The following is a 10,651-nucleotide window of genomic DNA, read 5'->3' on the forward strand; positions in this document are numbered from 1 at the left end:
CGAAGAAAAGACAAACCAAACTCAAAATTTGTAGAAGGAAAGAAAGAATAAAGATCAGCACAGAAATAAATGAAATTGGGACTAGGAAAAAAACAAAAGTTGAATAAAATGAAAAGTTGTTTTTTTTAAAAGATAAAATTGACAGCCTTTTAACTAGACTAAAAAAAAAGAAGACCCAAATAAAATCAGAAATGAGAAAGGTAACATAACATCTGATACCACATAAATACAAAGAATCATTGGAGAATATTATGAATAACGATATGCCAACAAATTGGAAAACCTAGAAGAAATGGATAAATTCCTGGACATATACACCCTGCCAAGATTGAGCCATGAAGAAGTAGAAAACCTGAACAGACCAATAACAAGTAATGAGATTGAAACCCCAATAAGGTCTCCCATCAAAGAAAAGCCCAAGGACCTGATTTTTTCACTGGTGGATTCTACCAAATATTCAAAAGAAGAATTAATACCAATTAAACTCTTTCAAATATTGAAAAGGAGGGAATACTTCCAAACAAATTCTATCAGGCTAGCATTACCTTGTGTATTAGTTCATTCTCACACTGCTATGAAGAAATACCCAAGTACTGTGTAATTTATAAAGAAAAGAGGTTTAATTGACTCACAGTTCCATATGGCTGGGGAGGCCTCGGGAAACTTATAATCATGGCGGAAGGCACCTCTTCACAGGATGGCAGGAGAGAGAATGAATGCCGAGCAAAGGGGGAAGCCCCTTATAAAACCATCAGATCTCATGAGAACTCACTCACTATCATGAGAACAGCATGGCAGAAACTGCCTCCATGACTCAATTATCTCCACCTGGTTCTGCCCTTGACACATGGGGATTATTACAAGTCAGGGTGAGATTTGGGTGGGGTCACAGAGCCAAACAATATCACCCTGATACCAAAGCCAGATAAGGACACAATAAAAAAAGAAAACTGTAGGCCATTATCCCTGATGACTATAGAGGCAAAAATCCTCACCAAAATATTACAAAATACAACAACACATTAAAAAGATCATTCACCATGATCAAGTGGGATTCATCCCAGGGATGCAAAGATGGTTCAACATATGTGTCATGCCAGACCCCTAGTGACTCCAGAAGAGATGACATTGTGTCTGAGAGGCCCAGAAGAGACCTAGAGCCAGTAACTTACTACCAGACATGGTTTATAGAGGATGTACATACAAGGCAGTCCAGAGGTGACAGGGTGGACAGGAGCACTGCTACTGTTTGTAAAAAACATGCAGTTTATATGGCATTTTCATGTAGCAACACCAACCTAGCAAACTTCATTTAACCCAGAAAAGGGGCCTCATTTCCTTGCACATCCTATGTTCCAAGGAACGGGCAGAGGGGTTCAATGTCCTTCATAAGAAGTGAATCTCTGGGTTAGCCACTACTGGATTCCTTAGCTTGGAACTCTGAGCACACATTCTTCTTAGACCATAGGGTCATTCTCAGGGTATATGCTTAAGTTACTGCTGTCAGGTGCATCTGCCATACAATACACAAGTCAATAAACATGATACATCACATTAACAGAATCAAAGATAAAAACCATGTGATTATTTTAATAGATGCTGAAAAAGCATTTGATAAAATTTAACATCCCTTTATGATGGGTGTTGAAGGAACATACCTCAAAATAATAAAGGCCATCTATGACAAACCCATGGCTAACCATTGTACTGAATGGAGAAAAATTGAAGGCTAAGCAATTAGGCAAGAGAAATAAATAAAGGGCATCCAAATTGGAAAGGAAGACATCAAATTAGCCTTGTTCACAGACAACATGATCTTATACCTAGAAAAACCTTATCTTCACCAAAGTATGTTAGAACCGATACATGAATTCAGTAAAGTTGCAGAATACAAAATCTACATACAAAAATCAGTAGCATTTCTATATGCCAAAAGCAAACAACCTGGAAAATCAAAAAAGTAATCCTATTTACAACAGCTACAAAAAATATAAAATACCTAAGAATCAATATAACAAAAGTAGTGAAAGATCTATACAAGGAAAACTATAAAACTGATGACAGAAATAGAAGAGGACACACATACACACACAAATGGGAAAACATTCCGTGCTCATGGGTTGGAAGAATTAGTATTTTTAAAGTGACAATAGTACCCAAAGCAATTTACAGATCCAATGCCATTTCTATCAAAACATGAATAACATTCTTCACAGAAATAGAAAAACAATTCTAAAATGTATATGGAACTATGAAAGACCAAATAGCCAAAGCAATCCTGAACAGAAAGAGCAAAGCTGGAGACATCACACAACCTGGCTTCAAAATTTATTACAAAGCTATACTAACCTAAATAGCATGATATTGGCATAAAAACAGACACATAGACCAATGGAACAGAAATAGAGAACCCAGATATGAATCCATGCATTTACAGCCAACTCGTATTCAATCAAGGTGCCAAGAAATTACAATGTAGAAAGGAGAGTCTTTTCAGTGAATGGTGCAGGGAAAACTGGATAACTATATGCAGAAGACTGAGAATAGACCCCTACACCTTATCATACACAAAAATCAAACAAAAATGGATTAAACACTTGAATCCCAGACCTGAAACTATGAAACTACTAGAAGAAAGCATTGGGGGAAATACTCCAGGACATTGGCCTGAGCAAAGATTTCTTGTGTAACACCTCAAAAGCACAGGCAACCAAAGCAAAGATAGACTATTAGGATTACTTCAAGCTAAAAAGCTTCTGCAGAGCAAAGGAAAGAGTCCACAAAGTGAACAGACAATCAACAAAATAAAACATTTACAAACTATCCATCTGAAAAGGGATTAATAACTAGAATATACAAAGAGCTCAAACAACTCAATAGTAAAAAACCAAAAACAATTTCATTTAAAAATGGGCAAAAGATCTAAACAGACATTTCTCAAAATAAGACATACAAATGGCCAACAGGTATATGAAAAAATGCTCAATATCACTAATTATCAAAGAAATGCAAATCAAAACCACAATGAGATATCATCTCACCCCAGTTAAAATGGCTTGTATAAAAAATATAGGCAATAAAAGATGCTGGTGACTGAGTGTGGTGGCAGGGTGTAGTGGCTGAGGGCTGTAATCCCAGCATTTTGGGAGGCCGAGGTGAGCAGATCACTTGAGGCCAGGAGTTTGAGAACAGCCTGAGCAATATGGTAAAACCCCATCTCTACTAAAAATACAAAAATTAGCCAGACTTTGTGGCATGCACCTGTGTCCCAGCTACTCAGGCAGCTGAGGTGGGAGGATTGCTTGAGCTCAGAGGAGGTTGTAGGGAGCTGAGATCATGCCACTGCACTCCAGCCTGGGTGACAGAGGGAGACTGTCTCAAAAAAAAAAAAAAAAAAAAAAAGGAGGGGGCACCCAATATGGCCATATAGGAACAGCTCCAGCCTCCAACTCCCAGCGTGAGTGACACAGAAGACAGGTGATTTCTGCATTTTCAACTGAGGTACCAGGTTCATCTCATGGGTGTGTCAGACAGTCAGTGCTGGTCAGTGGATGCAGCCCAACCAGCGAGGACTGAAGCAGGGCAAGGCATCGCCTCACCTGGGAAGTGCAAGGGGGAAGGGAATTCCTTTTCCTAGCCAAGGAAGACTGAGACACACACACCTGGAAGATCAGGTGACTCCCACACTAATTTTGTGCTTTGCCAAGGGTCTTGGCAAGTGGCACACCAGATCGTATCCCACGCCTGGCTCAGAGGGTCCCATGCCCACGGAGCCTCCCTCATTGCTAGCATAGCAGTCTGAGATCTAACTGCAAGGCGACAGCGAGGCTGGGGGAGGTGCGCCCGCCATTACTGAGGCTTAAGTAGGTAAACAAAGCCACTGGGAAGCTTGAACTGGGTGCAGCCCACCACAGCTCAAGGAGGCCTGCCTTGCCTCTGTAGACTCCACCTCTGGGGACAGGGCATAGCTAAACAAAAAGCAGCAGAAACCTCTGCAGATGTAAATGTCCCTGTCTGACAGCTTTGAAGAGAGCAGTGGTTCTCCCAGCAAGGAGGTGGAGATCTGAGAACAGACACACTGCCTGCTCAAGTGAATCCCTGACCCCGAGTAGCCTAACTGGGAGACATCCCCCATTAGGTGCAGACTGACACCTCACACCTCGCATGGCTGGGTACACCTCTGAGACGAAGCTTCCAGAGCAAGAATCAGACAACAACACTTGCTGTTCAGCAATATTCTATCTTCTGCAGCCTCCGCTGCTGATACCCAGGCAAACAGGGTCTGGAGTGCACCTCAAGCAAACTCCAACAGACCTGCAGCTGAGGGTTCTGACTGTTATAAGGAAAACTAACAAACAGAAAGGACACCCACACCAAAACCCCATCAGTATGTCACCATCATCAAAGACCAAAGGCAGATAAAAACCACAAAGATGGGGAAAAAGCAGTGCAGAAAAGCTGGAAATTCAAAAAATCAGAGCACATCTCCCCCTCCAAAGGAATGCAGCTCATCGCCAGCAATGGAAGAAAGCTGGACGGAGAATGACTTTGACGAGTTGAGAGAAGAAGGCTTCAGTAGATCAAACTTCTCAGAGCTGAAGGAGGAACTATGTACCCAGTGCAAAGAAACTGAAACCTTGAAAAAAGAATGGAAGAATGGATAACTAGAATAACCAATGCAGAGAAGTTCATAAATGAACTGACACAGATGAAAACCATGACACGAGAACTATGTGACAAATGCACAAGCTTCAGTAACCAACTCAATCAACTGGAAGAAAGAGTATCACTGATTGAAAATCAAATCAATGAAATGAAGCGACAAGAGAAGTTTAGAGAAAAAAGAGTAAAAAGAAATGAACAAAGCCTCCAAGAAATATGGGATTAAGTGAAAAGACTAAATCTACGTCTGATTGGTGTGCCTGAAAGTGACGGGGAGAATGGAACCAAGTTGGAAAACACTCTGCAGAATATTATCCAGGAGAACTTCCCCAACCTAGCAAGGCAGGCCAACCCTCAAATTCAGGAAATACAGAGAACACCACAAAGATACTCCTCGAGAAGAGCAACTCCAAGACACATAATTGTCGGATTCACCAAAGTTGAAATGAAGGAAAAAATGTTAAGGGCAGCTAGAGAGAAAGTTCAGGTTACCCACAAAGGGAAGCCCATCAGACTAACAGCAGATCTCTCAGCAGAAACTCTACAAGCCAGAAGAGAGTGGGGGCCAATATTCAACATTCTTAAAGAAAAGAATTTTCAACCCAGAATGTCATATCCAGCCAAACTAAGTTTCATAAGTGAAGGAGAAATAAAATCCTTTACAGACAAGCAAATGCTTAGAGACTTCGTCACCACCAGGCCTGCCCTACAAGAGATCCTGAAGGAAGCACTAGGCCTGCCCTACAAGAGATCCTGAAGGAGTGCAGTGGCATGATCTTGGCGCACTGCAACCTGTGCCTCTTGGGTGCAATTCTCCTGTCTCGGCCTCCCGAGTAGCTGGGACTACAGGCGCACACCACCACACCTGGCTAATTTTTGCATTTTTAGTAGAGATGGGGTTTTGCCATATTGGTCAGGCTGGACTCGAACTCCTGACTTCAGGTGATCTACTTGCCTAGGCCTCCCAAAGTGTTGGGATTACAGGCGTGAGCCACCATGCCCGGACTTGTTGTTTTTCTTTTTAACTTCATTTCTATGAACTCTACAGAGAAGTATAGTCAACAGGTCTTTAACAAGGAGCAAAGACAATTAAATGGAGAAAGGATAGTCTTTTCAAGAACAGTGCTGAAACAACTGGACATCCATTTGCAAAAAAAATTAAAAAAAATAAAAAAAAATTTAGACACAGGCCTTACACCATTCACGAAAATTAACTCAAAATGGGTCATAGACCTAACTGTAAAATGCCAAGATACAAATCTTCTAGAAGATAACACAGGAAAAAATCTAAGTAACTTTGGGTTTGGTTATGATTTTTCAGATACAACACCAAAAGCATCATCTATGAAAGAAAAGCCTGATAAGTTGTACTTCATCAAAATTTAAAAGTTCTGCTCTGTGAGAGGCATTGTTAAGACCATGAAAAGAGTCTGGGCACAGTAGCTTATGCCAGTCCTAGCACTCTGAGAGGCTGAGGATCACTTGAGACTAGGAGTTTAAGACCAGCCTGGGCCACAGAGCAAGGCCCAGTCTTTTTTTTTTTTTTTTTTTTTTTAAAGGTTAAAAAGAAAAAAGGAAATAAAAATAGCCACAGATTGGAAGAAAATATTAGCAAAATTCACTTAATAAAGACTTTTTTCCAAAATTACAAAGAAGTCTTAAATCTGAATAAAAACAAAACGAAAAACCCAATTTAAAAAATAGGCAGCCAGGTGCAGTGGCTCACACCTTTAATCCCAGCACTTTGGGAGGCTCAGACAAGTGGATCACTTGAGGTCAGGAGTTCGAGACCAGCCTGGCCAACATGGTGAAACCCCATCTCTACTAAAAATACAAAATTTAGCTGTGTGCAGTGGCGGACACCTGTAATCCTAGCTACTCAGGAGGCTGAGGCAGAAGCATCACTTGAGCCTGGGAGGTGGAGGTTGCAGTGAGCTGAGATCACACCACTGCACTCTAGCCTGGGTGACAGAGCGAGACTCTGTTTCAAAAAGAAAAGACAACCTCCCTAATGAAGATATAGACGTATGTGTATCTATATATATGACAAAGAAGCATATGAAAAGATGCTCAGAACCAATGTCATTATGGAATTGCAATTTAAAACCGTGAGATAGTACCACCAACCTATTAGAATGGCTCTAAAATCCATAAAATGAACAACACCAAATGCTGGCAAGAAAGTGGAGCAACAGAAACTCTTATTCATTGCTGGTGGGAGTGCAGAACAGCCCGTGTGGAAGACAATTTGGCAGTTTCTTATAAAACTAATCACAATATTACCATACAATCTAGCAATCATATTCCTGGATGTTTACCCAAATAAGTTGAAAAACTCACATCCACACAAAAACCTGCACATGAATGTTTGTAGCCCCCAAAACTCAAAGCATAATTGCCAAAAACTAGAAGCAACCATGACGTTCTTCAATAGGTGAATGGTTAAAGAAGCTGTAGGTGCTCGCTTCAGCAGCACATATACTAAAATTGGAATGATACAGAGATTAGCATGGCCCCTGTGCAAAGGCCCCTGCGCTATATTAAAATAAAATGAGTAAACAAAAATGAAAAAAAATTTTTTTCTATGAAGATCCTCTATTAACACTTCTGGTAAGGCCAGTCTACTACTCATGCCTGTAATCCCAGCACTTTGGGAGACCAACGCAGGTGGGTAACCTGAGGTCAGGAGTTCGAGACCAGCCTGGCCAACATGGTGAAACCCCATCTCTACTAAAGGAACAAAATTAGTCAGGCATTGTGGTGTGCACCTGTAATCCCGGTTACTCAGGAGGCTGAGGCAGGAGAATCGCTTGAACCCGGGAGGCAGAGGTTGCAGCGAGCCGAGATCGCGCCCCTGCACTCCAGCCTGGGTGACAAGAGTGAAACTCTGCCTCCAAAAAAAAAAAAAAAAAAAAAAGACCAGGTATTCAACAGACCAGTAGGGTGGCTATACTGATAGTAGGGTTAATTGGTTGTATATTTCAAAATAACTACAAGAAAGCTGGTCGCGGTGGGTCATGCCTATAATCCCAGCACTTTGGGAGGCCAAGGCAGGCAGATCACCTGAGGGCAGGAGTTCCAGATCAGCCTGGCAAACATGGCGAAATCCCATCTCTACTAAAAGTAAAAAAAATTTGCCAGGCGTGGTGGTGGGCACCTGTGGTCCCAGCTACTTGGGAGGCTGAGGCAGGAGAATCACTTGAATCCAGGAGGTGGAGATTGTAGTGAGCCAAGACTGTGCCACTGCATTCCAGCCTGGGCAACAGAGCAAGATTCCATCTTAAAAAAAGAAAACAATAACAACAACAACAACAAAATAGCTAGAAGAGAATAACTCAAACATTCCTAGCATAAAGAAAAGATAAATATTTAAGGTGTTGAATATTCCTATGTACTTATACAAATGTATCCTGTTAGCATATACACCCTGAAAATGCATATATCTAATATGTATAAATATTTAAAAATAAATGTCAAATTGAAAAAAGAGTTATCAGGCCATAAAAAGATATGGAATGGCCGGGTGTGGTGGCTCAGGCCTGTAATCCCAGCACTTTGGGAGGCTGAGGCAGGTGGGTCACGAGGGCAGGAGATCAAGACCAGCCTGGCCAACATGGTGAAACCCAATCTCTACTAAAAATACAAAAATTAGCCGGGTATGGGGCACATGCTTGTAATCTCAGCTACTCGGGAGGCTGAGGCAGGAGAACAGCTTGAACCTGGGATGCAGAGGTTGCAGTGAGCCGAGATCGTACCACTGTACTGCAGCCTGGTGACAGAGTGAGACTGGAAAAAAAAAAAAAAAAAAGTCAGGAAAGATCGTTAAATACATATCCTTAAGTGAAGGGCACTAGGCTAACAGGCTGCATATGGTTCCGATTCCGATGATATGACATATGGGAAGAGGTAAAAGTATGGAGGCAGTAAAGAGACCAGTGATTGCCAGAAGTTCAGGTAGAAGTAGGAAGGGATGAAGAGGCTGAGCACAGAGAAATCTTAGGGCAGTGGAACAATTCCGTATGATACTGTAATAGTATCATACATATCATACATGACATTATGCATTTGTTAAAACCCATAGAACTGTACAACATAAAGAGTGAAGCCTAATGTAAACTATGAATGTTGTTTAATAATAATGTGTTCATATGGGTTCATCCATTGTAACAAATGTACCACACCCATGCAAGATGTTAATAATTTAAAAAACTCTACGTGGGGAAGTGGATAAACGGGAACTCTTGGTACTATCTGCTCAATATTTTGGTAAACCTAAAGCTGTTCTAAAAAAAACAAAGCCAAGCGTAGTTTGAACCATGTTTGGCTTTTTGTATAATATACCATACAGAGCAAGCATTTTTTTCTGTTCTTTGGCAAATTGTCATACTCCTTTCTAAGTCTGATCAGCTTCCAACATGTCATCTTTGTGCTTTCAATGTCATAACATATCTCCCAGAGTCTGGTGGCAATGTCAGTGTTCCCATGGTCATGCATGTGGGGGAGAAGGTAAATAGGAACTCCATGTTCACGTATGTCTTCTATAACCCCATTTCTATTCTATTTGATTTTCACTTCCAGCATTATCACTTTTCATTGCTTTAGCGAACTTTTATCTTCGAGGCTAAATTACCTGTTTCAATTATTCATTTTTGTAAAGCGTCACTTGGGTTTACCACTGCGAGACGAGGAGGCAACACAACAACATTCTTTGCTATCTGCAGGTGAACTGAGTAACAGATCTGCTTTGACCAGTCACTAGTAGCCTTGGAAAGAAGTATGTGGATTGTCAATAATCATAATATGCCTGTTATTTATGTACTGATTTGTAGACTGGAGAGATAGCTGCAAAGTTTGTACTTCATGCAATCACTTACAGTTAATATGCCATGGTAACAGAAATCTAAGCCGTGATGTTGTGATACTGGTGTATTTAACTAAACTGTGCTAACTGAAATGTGTACCTAGAGTAATTGTGCAAAGCACAAACTGTAGTTCTTTTATAAAATCCAGTCTACAAATTAGTCTTTTAGTTGGAACACCTAATCCATTTATATTTAATATAATTATAGTTATAGTTGGATTTATATCTATAATCTTACTGTTTTCTATTTAGTTCTTCTGTATATTTCTTTTTCTTCTTTTGAGCTAATTCAATATTTTAAGTTCCATTTCCCCCTTTGATTAACTTGTTATGAGTTATTTTATAGTTATATTTTTAATGGTTACCCTACATATTATATGTATTTTTGAACTTTTAAAGTGTAATATGAATTATGACTTCACTTTTCTAAAATAGCTATAAACTTAGAAATGTAAAATTTCAGTTTACCCTCCTCTAACTTTTTATGTTGTTATTGTTACACATTTTAGTTGTACCTATAATTTAAATACCATATGATATTACCTTCATTGTTTTGTTCAGTTAATACTTATTTATATTTAGTCACATATTTACCTTTCTGGTGTTTGTCATGATGTTTGCATTTTCATGTTTCCATCTGAGATCATTTTCCTTCTGGGAAGGAGAAGGGATTACAATTTTATTTTAAATGCAAAAGAAAACTGCTGGAAGCTTTTAAGCAAGGGACTGACATAATCTAATATTTTAAAAGATCATGTTGGGGCCAGTGGTGACGGCTCATGCCTGTACTCCCAGGACTTTGAGAAGCTGAGGCAGATGGATTGCTTGAGGCCAGGAGTTCAAGACAAACCTGGGAAACATGGCAAGTCCTTGCTGCTACAAAAAAATTTAAAAACATTATCTGGGCATGGTGACATATGTCTGCGGTTCTAGCTACTTGGGAGGCTGAGGCAGGAGGATACATTGAACTCAGGCGTTGGAGGATGCAGTGAGCAATAATTGCATCACTGTACCCTAGCCTGAGTGACACAGTGAGCCCTCGTCTCTTAAAAACAAAAAACAAAAAAACTAAACTAAAAAGAAATCATGTTGGTTGCTCTGTTGAGAATGAATTGTACTTGAGAAAAA

The 10,651-nt window shown here is 40.2% G+C and overlaps 1 pseudogene; it reads left to right on the top strand.

Annotated features, from left to right (window-relative positions):
* The first annotated feature begins 7,119 nt into the window (after nucleotides 1–7,119).
* LOC112611734 lies at nucleotides 7,120–7,242 on the top strand (annotated as a pseudogene).
* The last annotated feature ends 3,409 nt before the right edge of the window (nucleotides 7,243–10,651 follow it).

Source organism: Theropithecus gelada, chromosome 18 (assembly GCF_003255815.1).
Source record: "Theropithecus gelada isolate Dixy chromosome 18, Tgel_1.0, whole genome shotgun sequence".
Classification (NCBI taxonomy): domain Eukaryota; kingdom Metazoa; phylum Chordata; class Mammalia; order Primates; family Cercopithecidae; genus Theropithecus; species Theropithecus gelada.